The 18,865-nt window shown below is 42.7% G+C and overlaps 1 pseudogene; it reads right to left on the bottom strand.

Annotated features, from left to right (window-relative positions):
• Positions 1–4,641: 4,641 nt before the first annotated feature.
• Positions 4,642–18,703, bottom strand: LOC141192397 (vacuolar protein sorting-associated protein 37A-like; annotated as a pseudogene).
• Between the last annotated feature and the right edge of the window lie 162 nt (positions 18,704–18,865).

Genomic DNA, 18,865 nt, shown 5'->3' with positions numbered 1-18,865 from the left:
ACTTCAGAAGCTGGATGACACACAGAGGATCCATGCCGAAAGGGTCATTTTCGAGACTTTAATTAAAGCGGCAGCCTGTCAACTGGATGAAACGTCAACTGTACATAGTAGGATCGACCGTGATCATAGGCGGATTATAATGAGGGCAATCCGGGCGACCGCCCGGGGCCCCGAGCCTGCAGGGGGCCCGCGGCTCCGGGCGGGGTGTCTAATGCCGGATTGCCCTCATTATATGTGCGGGCCGCTGCGGCACATACCGGTAGCAGTTGCGGGAGGGGGGGCCCCGGACCGCCCCTCCAGCAGCGGCCGCCGCTACTTCTTCATCGGCCGGGCTAGCACTGCAGCAGTTAACTTCCCTGTGCTGGCCCGGCCGCGTCACTGCTAGGAGACACGGCCCTGTGCGCGGCCGTGTCTCCTAGCTCTGACGTCACGCAGTGCGCGCCCGGCCTGTACTGCTACTTACCACCGGAGAGGAGAGAGAGCAGGCAGGAGGAATGGAGCCGGGGGATGGTGAGTGTGTGTGTGTGTGGGCAGATGTGTGTGTGTGGGCAGATGTGTGTGTGTGTGTGTGTGGGCAGGTGTGGGTGTGTGTGTGTGTGGGCAGGTGTGTGGGCAGATGTGTGTGTGTGTGTGTGGGCAGATGTGTGTGTGTGTGGGCAGATGTGTGTGTGTGTGGGCAGATGTGTGTGTGTGTGTGTGGGCAGATGTGTGTGTGTGTGTATGGGCAGATGTGTGTGTGTGTGGGCAGATGTGTGTGTGTGTGTATGGGCAGATGTGTGTGTGTGTGTATGGGCAGATGTGTGTGTGTGTGGGCAGATGTGTGTGTGTGTGTGTGGGCAGATGTGTGTGTGTGTGTGTGGGCAGATGTGTGTGTGTGTGTGTGGGCAGATGTGTGTGTGTGTATGTGTGTGTATGTGTGTGTATGTATGTGTGTGTGTGTGTATGTGTGTATGTATGTGTGTGTGTATATGTGTGTGTGTATGTGTAATGTAGTGTAGTGTAGTGTAGTGTAGTGTAGTGTAGTGTAGTGTGGTGTGTAGTGTAGTGTAGTGTAGTGTAGTGTAGTGTAGTGTAGTGTAGTGTAGTGTAGTGTGTAGTGTAGTGTAGTGTAGTGTAGTGTAGTGTAGTGTAGTGTGTAGTGTAGTGTAGTGTATTGTAGTGTAGTGTGTAGTGTAGTGTAGTGTAGTGTAGTGTAGTGTAATGTAATGTAGTGTAGTGTAGTGTAGTGTAGTGTAATGTAGTGTAGTGTAGTGTAGTGTAATGTAATGTAGTGTAGTGTAGTGTAGTGTGCACTACTGAGTTTGTGCACACTGAGTTTTTGAGGATTCTTTGGAGCAGAAACGGAGTGGAAACTCACCTCAAAAATGTAAAACTTCTCAAAAACTTGGAGGTTCAGTTTCTGCTTTGAAAGCGTCAGAAAGACTCCTTGTACTCACAGCCTTAGTATGATTGAGAAAAAGCCATGTCCATCAAGCTCTATGGAGTGATTGGTAAGGGGTGTAGATCCATCCAGAATGTCTGATCCAATGCTTTACTAGAGCCTAAAGCTGGAAAATCTGGGTTATGTTAATAAAAAATAAACCTTAAAAAAAAAGTTTTCTGCCCTTTTCTTTCTGGTGTCCTGCATGTGGTTTTCTTCTGTAGAATACACTCGATGTACGAGTATACAAGTATTCCATGTCACCTCTGTGAAGTTACTGAGCATTCACATCACTTTGTAGAAAGCACCATGTCCATGTACCTGAACATCGCTGGTTGTATGGGGATCAGAGCCAAAAAAGGGGGAAAAAAGGGCCCGATTTGTGATGTGTTTTTAAGTCACTTTTCTTTTTATGTCTTTTAGTATTCCTACATATTTTTGCGCCTGATTCTTATAAATTGTGCGTGTGGTTTCATGAATTTGGGTGGATTTAGCACAAGTCTCATATGTTCCACTGCAATGTCGCAAAAAAACGGAGTAAAAATGACAGCCGTCTATAGAATAATTTGGGGTGGGGGCCTAGTACATTTCTGCAGAAGGGTCTAGGCTATTTTTGCTGTCACTTGAGAGCTTGAGGACGGTGAGTGGTTTTTTGCTCCTTTCATGTGGTGTTGGTGCAGTGTGTCGGCCATTGTTGCTGTGGTTTTGTGCTTGTGGGGCGGCGTGGCCTGGAGTCATGGGGACTCGGTCTGGCAGCATGGGTGCTGTGAGGCACCGGGCCGCCCGCCCTGCTGGTGCATTGTCGCTGCGGCGGTGGGTGGCGCACGGCTCCGCTCCCGTTCAGGCAGGAAATGTTAGGACCCACTATGAGGTTTGCCGTGACGTGGCAGTGGGCTTCATACAGTCTGATCATTACATCAAATGGATGAGTTTTTGGAGGTGCGCTCCATGCTCCTTTTTTTTACATTTCTGTAAAGACTTTGTAACATTTTAAATAAACCCAGGAGAAGACATAAAATAGACTTTACAAAAGGGGCAAATTAAAACCGTATAAGGCAGAAATGAGAAACAGCCAAAAACACCGAAAACCACACAAAAATGTGCAAATGAAAACATGGATTGGGCCCAAAGTTTATTATTATAGAGGGATTGATACCTTTATTATAAAAAGGGACTTAAAATGGGAGTCGCATCACAGCTCAATACAACCTACTTTATATTTCACCAAATACATTAATGTAATTATAGCGGTGCATGGTATGGATGGTGTATATAAACATGCAGACAAGATGGCGGTATATTATCGTACCTATAGCGGTGCATGGTATGGTATGGTATGGTGTATATAAACATGCAGACAAGATGGCGGTATATTATCGTACCTATAGCGGTGCATGGTATGGTATGGATGGTGTATATAAACATGCAGACAAGATGGCGGTATATTATCATACCTATAGCGGTGCATGGTATGGATGGTGTATATAAACATGCAGACAAGATGGCGGTATATTATCATACCTATAGCGGTACATAGTATGGATGGTGTATATAAACATGCAGACAAGATGGCGGTATATTATCGTACCTATAGCGGTGCATGGTATGGATGGTGTATATAAACATGCAGACAAGATGGCGGTATATTATCGTACCTATAGCGGTGCATGGTATGGTATGGATGGTGTATATAAACATGCAGACAAGATGGCAGTATATTATCGTACCTATAGCGGTGCATGGTATGGATGGTGTATATGAACATGCAGACAACATGGCGGTATATTATCGTACCTATAGCGGTGTATGGTATGGATGGTGTATATAAACATGCAGACAAGATGGCGGTATATTATCGTACCTATAGCGGTGCATGGTATGGATGGTGTATATAAACATGCAGACAAGATGGCGGTATATTATCGTACCTATAGCGGTGCATGGTATGGTATGGATGGTGTATATAAACATGCAGACAAGATGGCGGTATATTATCATACCTATAGCGGTGCATGGTATGGATGGTGTATATAAACATGCAGACAAGATGGCGGTATATTATCATACCTATAGCGGTACATAGTATGGATGGTGTATATAAACATGCAGACAAGATGGCGGTATATTATCATACCTATAGCGGTGCATGGTATGGATGGTGTATATAAACATGCAGACAAGATGGCGGTATATTATCATACCTATAGCGGTGCATGGTATGGATGGTGTATATAAACATGCAGACAAGATGGCGGTATATTATCATACCTATAGCGGTACATAGTATGGATGGTGTATATAAACATGCAGACAAGATGGCGGTATATTATCATACCTATAGCGGTACATAGTATGGATGGTGTATATAAACATGCAGACAAGATGGCGGTATATTATCATACCTATAGCGGTGCATGGTATGGATGGTGTATATAAACATGCAGACAAGATGGCGGTATATTATCGTACCTATAGCGGTGCATGGTATGGTATGGATGGTGTATATAAACATGCAGACAAGATGGCAGTATATTATCGTACCTATAGCGGTGCATGGTATGGATGGTGTATATAAACATGCAGACAAGATGGCGGTATATTATCGTACCTATAGCGGTGCATAGTATGGATGGTGTATATGAACATGCAGACAACATGGCGGTATATTATCGTACCTATAGCGGTGTATGGTATGGATGGTGTATATAAACATGCAGACAAGATGGCGGTATATTATCGTACCTATAGCGGTGCATGGTATGGATGGTGTATATAAACATGCAGACAAGATGGCGGTATATTATCGTACCTATAGCGGTGCATAGTATGGATGGTGTATATGAACATGCAGACAACATGGCGGTATATTATCGTACCTATAGCGGTGCATAGTATGGATGGTGTATATGAACATGCAGACAACATGGCGGTAAATTATCGTACCTATAGCGGTGCATAGTATGGATGGTGTATATGAACATGCAGACAACATGGCGGTATATTATCGTACCTATAGCGGTGCATGGCATGGTGTGGATGGTGTATATAAACATGCAGAGAAGATGGCGGTATATTATCGTACCTATAGCGGTGCATGGTATGGATGGTGTATATGAACATGCAGACAACATGGCGGTATATTATCGTACCTATAGCGGTGCATGGTATGGTATGGATGGTGTATATAAACATGCAGACAAGATGGCGGTATATTATCGTACCTATAGCGGTGCATGGTCCTGGCTGTGCAGGGATATGGACTGTTGCAGCTTCTCTACTGTGGCAGCACTGAGAGATAGGAGACAAATCGTCAGTGATGTGAATGGCTTCTAGAGACATAAGTGAAACATGACAGGACTCGGCTCTGCACAGATGCACAATATGATCTAGAGAGCAATTACAATGCCACCTTGAGCCATGTAGCCAGTGTCAGTCACTCTCTTTGTCTTTCCTAGGCTTCTTCGTGCAGTCGTTGTATAGGTGCACTATAGGTGCATCAGTGACTGCCAGTCATACTGAGATAACACAGGAGGACATACAATACAAGAGGGCTGTATCCAGCACCAGATCTGAAGAAAATCATTGTAAAAACAACCATTTATTGAAAAGTTATTAAAACTGACGCACTTCAGACTCTGCGCTCTTAATCCTAGTATGGCGTAGTTCTCCAGCGCTAGGTCGTGGTTAAATAATGGAGGTATAGGATATGATGTAGACAGATCATTAGTTCTCTGAACTGAATATATAGACATTTGTTTCTCCAATCAATTATTTATTTAGTTAATATCCATTAAATCAGTTCCACCATGCATGCCATCTGGTTCTCTGATCTTTAATGTGAGGAGCCATGAAGCCTCTATGTTTTCTACTACGTGATCCATCGCCTCCTCTCTTGGGTGGAGGAACTTTCTCAGCCGCATTAACCCCGAGGCTTCTGACATCACCATTGTGCTGATGTGGAGAGGCACCGGATACCCTATACCTTCATTATTTCCCCCCACCTAGCGCTGGAGAGCTAGAACATACTAGGAGAACACATGGTGTGAAGCGCGGCAGTCGTGCATGCCTCGGAGAAATGCTTTTTTTATTAGATGAATTCTTTGTAACATTTTTTTCAATAAATGGATTTTACAATGATTTTCTTCGGGCCTGGTGCTGGGTGCACCCCTCTTGTAGCCATTTTGCCCTGCTGGGGGGAGTATGCACAATCAGCAGGGGAGCTGGATTAACCTCTTCTTTCCTCTCTAGGAGGACATACAATGTGGAGTCCATGGCTTCCCGCTCATCGGTACAAGCCGTGTTCGCTGCTCCACCAGATCCAGACCGCAGATAACATTCGCTCTATGGATCCAAGGCTGACCAGCCCAGATACTGAACCATTAATGGCAGCAATTCCCTGTATACAGACATATCTTAGGGAACTGCTATTCATGCAATTCCCCAGTATAAGGCGCACCACTATTAAACCAATACCACAGCACTTACTCTTCTCTTTTCCATGAACAGAGTTAAAAAATCATCTATTTCTGTTTTTCCCTCAAGGAAATTTTGGGCAAAATTGTCAGAGTCCTCTTCAGCTTGGTGGGCAGCGACCTTTAACCTGGCCTGTAGTGCGCTGAGAGTGCAGCTCTGCGAGGGGGGAAGGAGCAGGACGTTACACCTCATCCCATATGGCACAGGGACTCACCTATTTTACTAGCGGCAGTAGGTTTCCCCAGCAAATGGGGCTCATTTACAGATCGTCCATTGCAGCCAATCATAATGCAGCTTTCATTCCTCAAACTGTTCCTAAAAAATGAAAGCCAAGCTCTGGTTGGCTGCTGTGAAAGCATCTGGTCATGTACCATTCACATGCTATAACCTCACAGTACTAATCATCAGGATTAAATACAAGTCTGGACAATTGGACCTATCGTCTGTCTAGTAGAAAAGATCAGCTGATATAAAAATGTGTATTATATGGAAAACTGGGCGAGATGATGCTGAAAACATTGTATAGGACTATAGTGGCAATCTGGGAACATGTAGCGACTAGTGATGAGCGAGCGTGCTCGTTTAACCCTTTAAACGAGCACACTCGGGTACTCGCTGAGTAGTTTCGTCGTGTTCAGCATTTCCGTTGCAGCCGGGGCGGCTGCATGTATCGCGGCTGTTACACAGCTGTGACACATGCAGGGATTGCCTGTTTGTTAGCCAGTCTCTGCATGTGTCACAGCTGTGTAACAGCCGCGACACATGCAGCTGCTGCGGCTGCAACCGATATGCACAGCACGCCGAAACTACTTGGCGAGTACCCGAGCGTGCTCGTTTAAAGGGTTAAACGAGCACGCTCGCTCATCACTAGTAGCGACATCATACATATAGTAATATTTCAATATTCAGCCAATTCTTGCATGGCCCCCTTACAGTGCACGCCGTCCATATCCCCCCGCACTGTAAACCTTTCAGAACGTTCCCTTTGTTCTACTGAACAATAATGTAATTTGTGGCTTCAGCGGCTTTCTGCAGATTAGAAGTCCAGTTTCCACAGGACACATAAAGGGCTTTTATTACCCTTTAACTTATCAAAGAGATCTACTGACAGCACAGTTCTGCAATTAAAGGGAATGTGTCATCAGAAAATGACCAGGACTTTATGTTAAAGGTAACCTGTCAGCTCCCCCGAGATCACAAACCGTCACCATGTATTTATTTCTCACTTTATACCCGTCCTAACAAACCCCTTTTAGTGGCTTTCTGATTTCTGCATTTGGCGAAAATCTATTTTATAATTGTGGTGGCAATTTGCTAATTAGAGGGTGACTAGTGGTGGGGCGCGTTGCAATGCCCCCACAAATATTCACCTACTTATTATCACGGCCGCAGTTATAAAAATGTTAGACATCAGTAAGCCACTATTAATGGGCTCTTTACACAGGGTACAAAAAGATGAATAAATACATGGTGGCGCTTCGGGAGGCATGAGAAAGCTGACAGCTTCTCTTTACATGTTATTTTTAACTACTGAGTTTTTTTTCGATTTTCCATAACACAATCTAGATAAAAAAAAATGCAAACTGGCCATTAATCCTAATACTAGACTCAAACTTCTTATTCTGTTCACAAGGCTTTGCATCAGTCTCACGATCATCACAGACAGGATAATAATGAAAGGTAACAATCAATATAGAATAGAATCCACCATTCACAAGAGGTGATATCACTGTCCCGCAGGCGCCATCTTCTCTAGCCCCGTATCCGCCACATTACCTCGCTCAGCTCATGCTGTCTTTGCTGGTTTTCATTTGAGTCAGAAGCTCATACTGGAAGAGAAGAAAAACACAAGGAAATGAGGATGAATTCACGCCTGCCGCATTTGCTGCAGCTTTTACGGCCAGATCAGAGCAGGTTTATAAGGTAAGTGGATGAGACTTTACAAATCTCATCCGCAAACTGTAAAGATTGCCCGTATAGAAAAATGAGAACGCCAAAGATGTTCCAAATCCCGGCATGTCATTGTGGGGTGAAAATACAGCAGATTATCAATGTGAATTTCACCAACTTCAATATAGCAAGGGTGAGATCGTCAGAATTCCTTAGCACAATCCACAAATGAACCAAACCTACCGTAAAGACTGCGCCTGCCATGTCAGCCCCATCCACAGTGGCTTACCTTATCTAATAATGCTTGTCGCTTTGACTCCAGAATTGGCTCAATTTGAAGATTCTTTTCTGGATTAAAAAAATAAAAAAAAATTCTATATTAATATACACATACAGAGGATGAAATAAGTATTGAACATGTCACCAATTGTCTAAGTAAATATATTACTAAAGGTGCTATTGACATGAAATTCTCACCAGATGTCGGTAACAACCCATCCAGTCCACACAGGCAAAGAAATCAAATCATAGATGTCCATGAATTATGTGTAATAATGAGAAATGACACAGGAAAAAGGTACTGAACACATGAAGAGAGAGAGAGGCAAAAAGCCATGGAAAGTCATGACACCAGCTGAAATCTATCAGTAATTAGAAACCCATCCTGCCACTTAGTAAAAAATAATATTAGGTGGTTCAACTGATGGCCTAAAAAAGGTGTCTCGCTAGCAAGATGCCACACAAGAAACATCTCATGATGGGTAAAACCAGTGAGCGGTCTCAAGACCTCCGCAACCTAATTGTTGCAAAACATACTGACGATATTGGTTACAGAAGAATTTCTAAATTACTGAAGGCTCCAGTGAGCACTGCTGGGGCCATAATCCAGAAATGTAAAGAACATAATTTCATAATAAACCGGCCACAGCCAGGTGCTCCCCGCAAGATTTCAAACAGAGGAGTGAAATTAATTATCAAAAGAGTTGTCCATGACCAAGGACCACCTGTGGAGAGTTACAGAAAGACCAGGAATCAGCAATTGTTTCAAAGAAAACTATAAGTGATGCACTCAACCTCCATGGTCTGTATGCACGCTTAGCACGCAAGACTCCATTGCTGAACAAAAAGCATGTTGACGCGTGTTTAACGTTTGCTCAACAATATTTAGACAAGCCTGTGAAATACTGGGAGAATATAGTCTGGTCAGATGAGACCAAAATTGAACTCTTTGGATGTCATAATACACACCATGTTTGGAGGCCAAAAGACACTGCATATCACCCCCAAAATACCATACTAACAGTGAAGTTTGGAGGTGGGAACATCATGGTGTTGGGCTGTTTTTCAGCATACGGCAATCTTCATATTAATGAAGGAAGGAGGAATGGATAAATGTACGAGACATTCTTGATAAAAATCGGCTGCAATCTACCAGGATGATGATGAAACAAGGGTGGACATTTCAGCAAGACAATGATCCCAAACACACAGCCAAGGAAACGCTCAATTGTTTTCAGAGAGAGATAATTAAAGCTGCTAAAATGGCCCACCCAATCACCTGACCTGAATCCAACAGAATATTTATAGAAGGAACTGAAGCTCAGAGTTCATAGAAGGAGCCCAAGGGATCTTCAGGATTTGTAGCGTGTTTGTGTGGAAGAATGGGACAAAATCACACCTGAGCAATGCATGCGACTAGTTTCTCCATACAGGATGAATCTTGAAGCTGTCATCACCAACAAAGGCTTGTGTACGAAGTATTAAATACATTTCAGTAAGCATAGTCAATACTTTTTCCCCGTGTAATTTCTCATTATTACACATAACTTAATTTATGGACATCTATTGTTTGATTTCTTTGCCTATGTGGATTGGATGGTCTGTTACTGATATCTGGGGAGAATTTCACGCCTATAGCACCTTTAGTAACATAGTTACTTAGAAAATTGGTGAAGTGTGAGTATTTCACCCGCTGTGTATATCCAGTGGGGAAAATAAGTATTTGATACACTGCCGATTTTGCAAGTTTTCCCACCTACAAAGAATGGAGAGGTCTGTATTTTTTTTTTTATCGTAGGTATACTTCAACTGTGAGAGACAGAAGAAGAATCCAGAAAATCACATTGTATGATTTTTACATAATTAATTAGCATTTTATTGATTGAAATAAGTATGTGATACAATAGAAAAACAGAACGTAATATTTGGTACAGAAACCTTTGTTTGCAATTACAGAGGTCAGAAGTTTCCTGTAGTTCTTGACCAAGTTTGCACACACCGCAGCAGGGACTTTGGCCGACTCCTCCATACAGATCTTCTCCAGATCTTTTAGGTTTCGGGGCTGTCGCTGGGCAACATTGGAGTTTCAGCTCCCTCTAAAGATTTTCTACTGGGTTCAGGTCTGGAGACTGGTTAGGCTACTCCAGGACCTTGAAATGCTTCTAACAGAGACACTCCTTAGTTTCCTTGGCTATGTGTTTCGGGTCATTGTCATGGTGGAAGACCCAGGCACGTCCCATCTTCAATGCTCTTACTGAGGGATAGAAGTTGTTGGACAAAATCTCGCGATACATGACCCCATCCATCCTCCCTTCAATATGGTGCAGTCATCCTGTCCCCTTTGCAGAAAAGCACCCCCAAAGTATGACATTTTCCCCACCATGCTTCACGGTTGGGACAGTGTTCTTGGGGTTGTACTTATCCTCCTTCTTTCTCACGGCGAGTGGAGTTGATACCAAAAAGTTCTATTTTGGTCTCATCTGACCACAAGACCTTCTCCCATGCCAGATGGTCATTGGCAAACTTGAAATGGGCCTGGAAATGTGCTGTTGTTTGAGACTGTGGTCCCAGCTCTCTTCAGGTTATTGACCAGGTCTTCCTGTGTAGTGATGGGCTGATTCCTGACCTTTCTCAGAATCATGCTTACCCCACAAGGCAAGATCTTGCATGGAGCCTTACACCGAGGAGAATTGACAGTCATCTTGTGTTTCTTCCATTTTCTAATAATTGTGCCAACAGTTGTTGACTTCTCACCAAGCTCCTTGTCTACTGCCTTGTAGCCCATGCCAGCCTTGTGCAGGTCTACAATTTTGTCCCTGGTGTCCTTAGACAGCTCTTTGATCTTGGCCATGGTGGAGAGGTTGGAGTGTGATTGAGTGAGCATGTGGACAGGTGTCTTTTATACAGGTTTATATGGTGCAATTAATAAAAGGTAATGAGTGCAGAGTAGGAGGGCTTCTTAAAGAAACACTAACAGGTCTGTAAGAGCCAGAATTCTTGCTGGTTGGTAGGAAATCAAATACTAATTCCATGCAATAAAATGCAATTTAATGATTTGAAAATCAAACAATGTGGTTTTCTGGTTTTTATTTTTAGATTCTGTATCTCACAGTTGAAATGGATATACGATAAAAATTACAGACCTCTCCATTCTATGTAGGTGGGAAAACTTGCAAAATCGGCAGTGTATCAAATACTATTTTTACCACCATGTATATGTATGTGTGTGTATATACACTACCCACAAAAAGTTAGGAATATTTGGCTTTTGGGTGAAATTTCAGGATGAACCTAAAATGCCCTCTAACCTTTTCAGGTGAACTTAATGTGACCTTCTCTAAACTTTTGAATGCACATGTCCAACTGTTCAATGTTTCAGTACTTTTTGCACAACTTGCTGTTCTCTAACAAGGAGCTTAATGGCAAAATTCACATCAGGTGTTTGATCCATGTATCGCCCAATAAAATTTGGGGTTCAATTAGAATTGGTATTAAACAGCCCCTACTACTTGAATAACAACATTAATCCTGTCATTGTCCCTCTGCATTCACAGCACAGGCCTAATTTCATCTTCATGGATCACAAGGCTCCAGCTCATTGAGGTTGCATCATTAGGGAATGGCTGCTGGAGACAGGGGAACCTCAAATGGAGTGGCCTGCATTTTCTCCAGACCTGAATCCCATAGAAAACCTATGGGATCAGCTGAGTCGCTGTGTAGAGGCTCGTAACTCTGTACCCCAGAACCTCAATGACCTGAGAACCGCCCTTTCCAGGGCTGTGGTGTCAGTAAGCCAAACTTCCGACTCCCGACTCTGACTCCACAGCCCTGGTCACTACTGAGCGTGTACATAGAGTGCAGCACAGATTCATCTGAACTAAAAGCCGAGATCCTTAGATCAGGAACAGAATAGACATTTATAGGACATTTCATAACTTTCACAAATTCTTATGGAAACATTTACAGCACATCCTGTATTGTACTGCTGTACCCAATTTATTATATATTTTAGGAGTCGGAGTGGGTCCATTTTATACCGACTCCACCAAAATAGACACCGACTCAGACTCCACAGCCCTGCACCCTCCAAGAAGAGTGGGATGCCATGCCTCAGCAGACAATAACTCCACTTGTGAACAGCAGGAGAATTCATTGTCGAGCTGTAATTGATGCTGCTCAAGGCCACATGACAACTTATTGAGACATTGACATTTTTTGTTGGGGTATACCCACCACTGTTGTTGGCATTTGTTTCAATAAATGGTTTGAGATGAGGAAATCACCGTTACATGCTTCTACTTAAACGCCCTACTTGTATTATAATATATTACTGTAGAGGGAACTTTTTACATTTTCCATACATTTCACCAGAAAGCCACATATCCCTAACTTTTTGTGGTCAGTGTAGATATACAGGTGCTTCTCACAAAATTAGAATATCATCAAAAAGTTAATTTATTTCAGTTCTTCAATACAAAAAGTGAAACTCATATATTACAAACACAGTGATCTATTTCAAGTGTTTATTTCTGTTAATGTTGATGATTATGGCTTACAGCCAATGAAAACACAAAAGTCATTATCTCAGTAAATTAGAATATTTTATAACAGCTTAAAAAATTATTTTAAAATCCGAAATGTTGGGTTACTGAAATGTATGTTCAGTAAATGCACTCAATACTTGGTCGGGGCTCCTTTTGCATCAATTGCTGCATCAATGCGGCGTGGCATGGAGGCGATCAGCCTGTGGCACTGCTGAGGTGTTATGGAAGCCCAGGTTGCTTTGATAGCAGCCTTCAGCTCCTCTGCATTGTTGGGTCTGGTGTCTCTCATCTTCCTCTTGACAATACCCCATAGATTCTCTATAATAGATTCTCTATGAGGTTATGGTCAGGCGAGTTTGCTGGTCAATCAAGCACAGTGATACTGTTGTTTTTAAACCAGGTTTTGGTACTTTTGGCAGTGTGGACAGGGGCCAAGTCTTGCTGGAGAATGACATTTCCATCTCCAAAAAGCTTGTCGTCAGAGGGAAGCATGAAGTGCTCTAAAATTTCCTGGTAGACGGCTGCGCTGACTTTGGTCTTGATAAAACACAATGGACCTACACCAGCAGATGACATGGCTCTCCAAGCCATCACTGATTGTGGAAACTTCACACTAGACCTCAAGCAGCTTGGATTATGTGCCTCTGCACTCTTCCTCCAGACTCTGGGACCTTGATTCCCAAATTAAAATTGGAACTTTGGGACCTTGTGGAGTGTGTCAATGACTGCCTTCTGGACATCTGTCAAGTCAGCAGTTTTCCCCATGACTGTGGAGCCTACTGAAACAGACTAAGGGACCTTTTTAAACACGTAGGAAGCCTTTGCAGGTGTTTTTTTCTTAACTATTCTAATTTACTGAGACAATGACTGTTGTGTTTTCATTGGCTGTAAGTCATAATCATTAACATTAGCAGAAACAACCACATGAAATAGATCACTCTGTTTGTAATGACTCTATATAATATATGAGTTTCACTTTTTGTATTGAAGAACTGAAATTAATTAACTTTTTGATGATATTCTAATTTTATGAGACGCACATATATATATATATATATATATATATATATATATATATATATATATATATATATATATATAGTACAGACCAAAAGTTTGGACACACCTTCTCATTTAAAGATTTTTCTGTATTTTCATGACTTTGAAAATTGTACATTCACACTGAAGGCATCAAAACTATGAATTAACACATGTGGAATTATATACTTAACAAAAAAGTGTGAAACAACTGAAAATATGTCTTATATTCTAGGTTCTTCAAAGTAGCCACCTTTTGCTTTGATGACTGCTTTGAACACTCTTGGCATTCTCTGGATGAGCTTCAAGAGGTAGTCACTGGAAATGGTCTTCCAACAATCCTGAAGGAGTTCCCAGAGATGATTAGCACTTGTTGGCCCTTTTGCCTTCACTCTGCGGTCCAGCTCACCCCAAACCATCTCGATTGGGTTCCGGTCTGGTGACTGTGGAGGCCAGGTCATCTGGCGTAGCACCCCATCACTCTCCTTCTTGGTCAAATAGCCCTTACACAGCCTGGAGGTGTGTTTGGGGTCATTGTCCTTTTGAAAAATAAATGATGGTCCAACTAAAAGCAAACCGGATGGAATAGCATGCCGCGGCAAGATGCTGTGGTAGCCATGCTGGTTCAGTATGCCTTCAATTTTGAATAAATCCCCAACAGTGTCACCAGCAAAGCACCCCCACACCATCACACCTCCTCCTCCATGCTTCACGGTGGGAACCAGGCATGTAGAGTCCATCCGTTCACCTTTTCTGCGTCGCACAAAGACGAATGCCAAGAGTGTGCAAAGCAGTCATCAAAGCAAAAGGTGGCTACTTTGAAGAACCTAGAATATAAGACATATTTTCAGTTGTTTCACACTTTTTTGTTAACTATATAATTCAAAATTCATAGTTTTGATGCCTTCAGTGTGAATGTACAATTTTCATAGTCATGAAAATACAGAAAAATCTTTAAATGAGAAGGTGTGTCCAAACTTTCGGTCTGTACTGTATATCTATCTATCTATCTATATTTTTTTTCCCAAGAACCAGAAAAACTCTTCATTCCTCAAAACCGTATTCAACTACCATCCACCAAATCTTACTTGCCAGCTCCTCGATATTTTTCACTAGCTCCTCTTTATCAGATATAATCTGTTTTAGTTGTGGAAGATTTACAAACTGCTCCAGAAGAACATCCTCTTGCTCCATCATATCGGTGAGCTGTGACACGCTGAAGTCGAAAAAAAGAGAAACGTGCGTCCAAGACTTTCATGGAAATGTTACAACAGGGTACAGAGAAGCTAGTGTGCAGAATAAGCCCCCACAGACTTATCTATAGGGGTGGCCCTGGGGAATACTAGGATGGATGTCATTTTATCATTAGAACTAATATAGAATTCAGAATTTTTTTTTTGACAAATAAAAATTAAACTTTTTTTTTTTTTAATTTTAGTTGTAAAAATACAAACCTCAAATCTGACAGCTCAGGAAACGTTTCAGGGAGATCAGGCATCTTATATGTAAAGCCGTTCACACCCACCTAAGAAATATATACAGGTACTGGTGAGAGACTACAGAAACAGAAATGTTCGGTGCCTAGGTTACCGGCCACTGCTGCTGTCTATCAGTGGTGGCCAGTCTCCTAGGCAAGGAAAGCAGTTTGCTATACAGCTTGCAAGTGCAGCTCTGAAGTTGGCCGGATCCCTGGATTCAGTACCTCTGTGCTCCTCCGACGCTGCAAAGTCAAAGCGGTCTCTGCCGACAGCAGAGGAAAGTACCATGCCGCTGGTTGAAACTGTCCATCTTCAGGAGAGCACTGCCCCCAGCAAGGAGGTAGCCAGCAAGACAGAGGAGCAGTGTGCTCCTGATGAAACAAGATTAGACAAGCTCTTAAAGGGGTTTTCTGATCCGACATGACACTGACTGCAGACTTGTGAATTCTCACATAGTGTGCACTGCTGTCTGCAAGTACGCGCTATGCATACTCCCAGCCAGAATCCAACTACAGTTCAAGGCCTCGCACAATACACTTGCATTGAGTGCGCTGGAAACAGTGTAGCCAGATTGTGGCCGGAAGTACGCATATTGTATACTTGTGGCCACCTGACCGCCTTTCCCGGTGTGGACACCACAGAATCCTCACTGTGTGCAGTGTGCTCTATGTGAGGATTCACAAGTCTGCAGTCATACACAGTGACTACAGACTTGTCATTTTAGACCAGACAACCCCTTTACAGAAACATCTTCCCTGCCCACCTATTAAAGTGTAATGGACATTTTTTGGCTTTTTCTGATCACGGCTGCGCACTTACTTCAGACGTGGGGACAGCCACTGGCAGATCTGTAATTAGGCCGTATGCGGGGGCAGCAGTTTTGGCAGAGTTGTATGTGGAAGGAACAGGTTCAGATACTGGCACTGATCTATTGTTATCTTGTGTAGGGAAAGGTGGAAACAAAGAAAAGCCAGAAAGAGGGTGCGGAGGCCTCCCTGCGGGATTGCTGTACAGGCGGAAAGACAAGAAAGGGTTTCCCTCATTAGATTAGTATTCTCCCAAGCACCATCGTAATGAAATAGGACATACAATATCTGTAGGTAGATGCTGTGTCGCCAACATGCCAGCAGATAGATCAGCCTATTATGTGCTGTAATTCTGCAGCTCTGAACATACTGTGTACGGACAGATACACACTATTAACACACAGTTACCCTGCAATCCTATTAGTATACCAGAGATGTTAATCTGCAGATAAGGTTACTGACAGGCTTCATGAGGACACAATGTAGCCCGTACTCCACATGGGCTGCGAGATGATCACCTCTCCTCTACTGCTAGTGTAGCCGCCATGCAAGGTGCACAATGGGAGAGAACTGTCCGGGCCCTGCTTACCGGCAGCAGCAACATACAGCACATCCACGGACAGAAAACGTACAAGAGAAGTAAGAGGAGCCGTCTGGATGGTATATAGCACCCTGTAATGCTGGGTTTAGTCATTATACCCATTCTGCCCATCAGCAGCATCATATCCATAGGCAGTCACTTCTGGAGATGTTTAGACAGGCGAGCCGCACTTCTGTCCGCACAGAATGATGGTTAATATGATAGAATCTCAGCAGCACACGATCTGATCACACAGGGCGATGATGTGCTGCCAATAACGCTACAGCTTAAGCAGTCTTGAAAATGACCGCCCCATCGCACCAGCTTTGTACTCCAAGTCTCTTCTATTCACCGCCACAGATTTCTGATAAATTTACATCACTGTGACTCCAACTTGTCACTACAACTGAAGACTTCTTTGGTCTCTGAAGTGTAAATGATTGTGAACACACCGCCATTTCCACAGCTCCCATAGCGTTGGCCTATGTTCACATGTCCAGTAATCATCAGTTAGGATGGATCCAGCAGCGATCCATTCACACACAAAAAAAAAAAAATTGACGCAACTTTTTTGTCCACCTCAAAAGAAACTAATTTCAACTCGGTCCATTTTGTTAACACTGACGTCTATGGAAAACGGATCCGTTTATTAGCCATCTGTTTTCTTCCTTTTGAAACTGATCCAGTAAATAGAACAATTAACCTTTTGCAAAATGAAAAAAAAATGGATGGCTAATTAACAAATCAGTTTTCCATAGGGTTCAATGTTACAAAATGGATCAAATTGAAATAAGTTTTTTTTTTTTGCCACATAAAAAAAAGTTGGGCCTGCACAACTGTTCTGTTATCAGATTGCTGCTGGATACGGACTATGTTCACACATCCAGTAATCATGTTAGAACGCTCTAATGGATGATTACTGACGTGTGAACATAGTCTCATGTGCAGCGGCATCATGCAGAGTTTCCCCGACACACCGTGTCTGCAAATTGAGAATCTGGTTTGGCTTTTATCCTAAGTCATATGGCAAGGCTCGTTAAAGGGTCAATATTGACTTTTAGGATTACTTCCAAAAGGTGGCGCTAAAGTTCTAATCCTCTTCCTCTCTGAAGAGACAATTTGCATATTTAATTGCCCAGAGGAGCATGCACGGCTTATACGTCTCCTCACTCTGACATGCCAGGCTTGGCTTGGCATTCTCCACAAGGAGAAACGCTAGCCCTTAGACCCCAACCACTCGGTACAAAACTCTCATCATTGGTGTACAGTGGGTATTCCCATCAAACAATATGGAAAGGAGGGGACCCATAATTTGTAAAGTCTGAATTTTGATAATGTTAAAAGTCTAAAGGAGAGAAAAAGAAATGTTCAGGTACAAGTTAAGGTACAACTCTACAAAGAAACCAGCAGTCAAAATTAGAACTTACTGTCATTTGCTACATGGAACCACAAATTCAGCCACAATGTGAGGGTAAACAATTGTTCAGATGACCAGAAATAAGTGCTAAAAGCGGATGTGCCATCTTATCAAGTAGAAGTGCACCGCTCCCCAGCCTCCTCGCTTCCTGATTTATGGGGAGCAGTGCGCTCCTGCTTGATTGACAGCTTGGTGCAGCGGCATGTGTTGTGCGGCTGGTCCGAACTATGCGCTCTCTGGTGCTGCAAGCAGAGATCATTTTGCCTTTGCAGCATCTGGGAAGCAGCGGCACTGAAGCCGGCAGTGTGCTCCAGCCATCCAGCCAGCTTCGGGCAGTGCTTACAAGCTCTACTGGGAAGGACTTGTATTTAGCCACCGCAGAAGCAGAAAAGAATAAAATTAAATATACTTCCATTGTTGAGAATGGAAAGGATTTTTAATAACAAGTAAATTACTAAATTGCTTGATTTTACAAGAATTTTGCAATTTCACCACTTTAAGAATATTGGAATAACCCTTTAAACTTAGATGATATTCCACCATAACAATGGAAGGATCTGAGATCTCAGGACAATATAATTACTTACTAGGGGAAAGAGCCAGAGGTTGGGGCCAGGGTTGGAGGGCTTTTCCAAAACTCTTCTAGTAAATTCTGGACTATTTTCCCAAGATCTGAGTGCATAGTAAACTAAAAAAGGAGAAAATTGTTAAGATGTTAACAGCTGTAAACTCTCATCAGAAAGAATCATGTGGCTAATGCCATAATAACACCTAACATGATCAGAGATTCCTGGCGTAACACTGTGTTCCAAATTATTATGCAAATAATATTTTCTCAGATTTTCCCAAATTACCTATATGAATTGCAGTCATTGTAATTTTCCAGTCAAATAACTATTAGAGTACAATTGAAAGGTTTTTGTACAAACTGCCTATGATA

This window comes from Phyllobates terribilis, unplaced genomic scaffold (assembly GCF_046119375.1).
Source record: "Phyllobates terribilis strain yellow unplaced genomic scaffold, ASM4611937v1 Scaffold_60__1_contigs__length_8166268, whole genome shotgun sequence".
Lineage (NCBI taxonomy): Eukaryota > Metazoa > Chordata > Amphibia > Anura > Dendrobatidae > Phyllobates > Phyllobates terribilis.
Note: the sequence above shows the minus strand (reverse complement) of the source record. Positions and strands in the feature narration are given on the sequence as shown.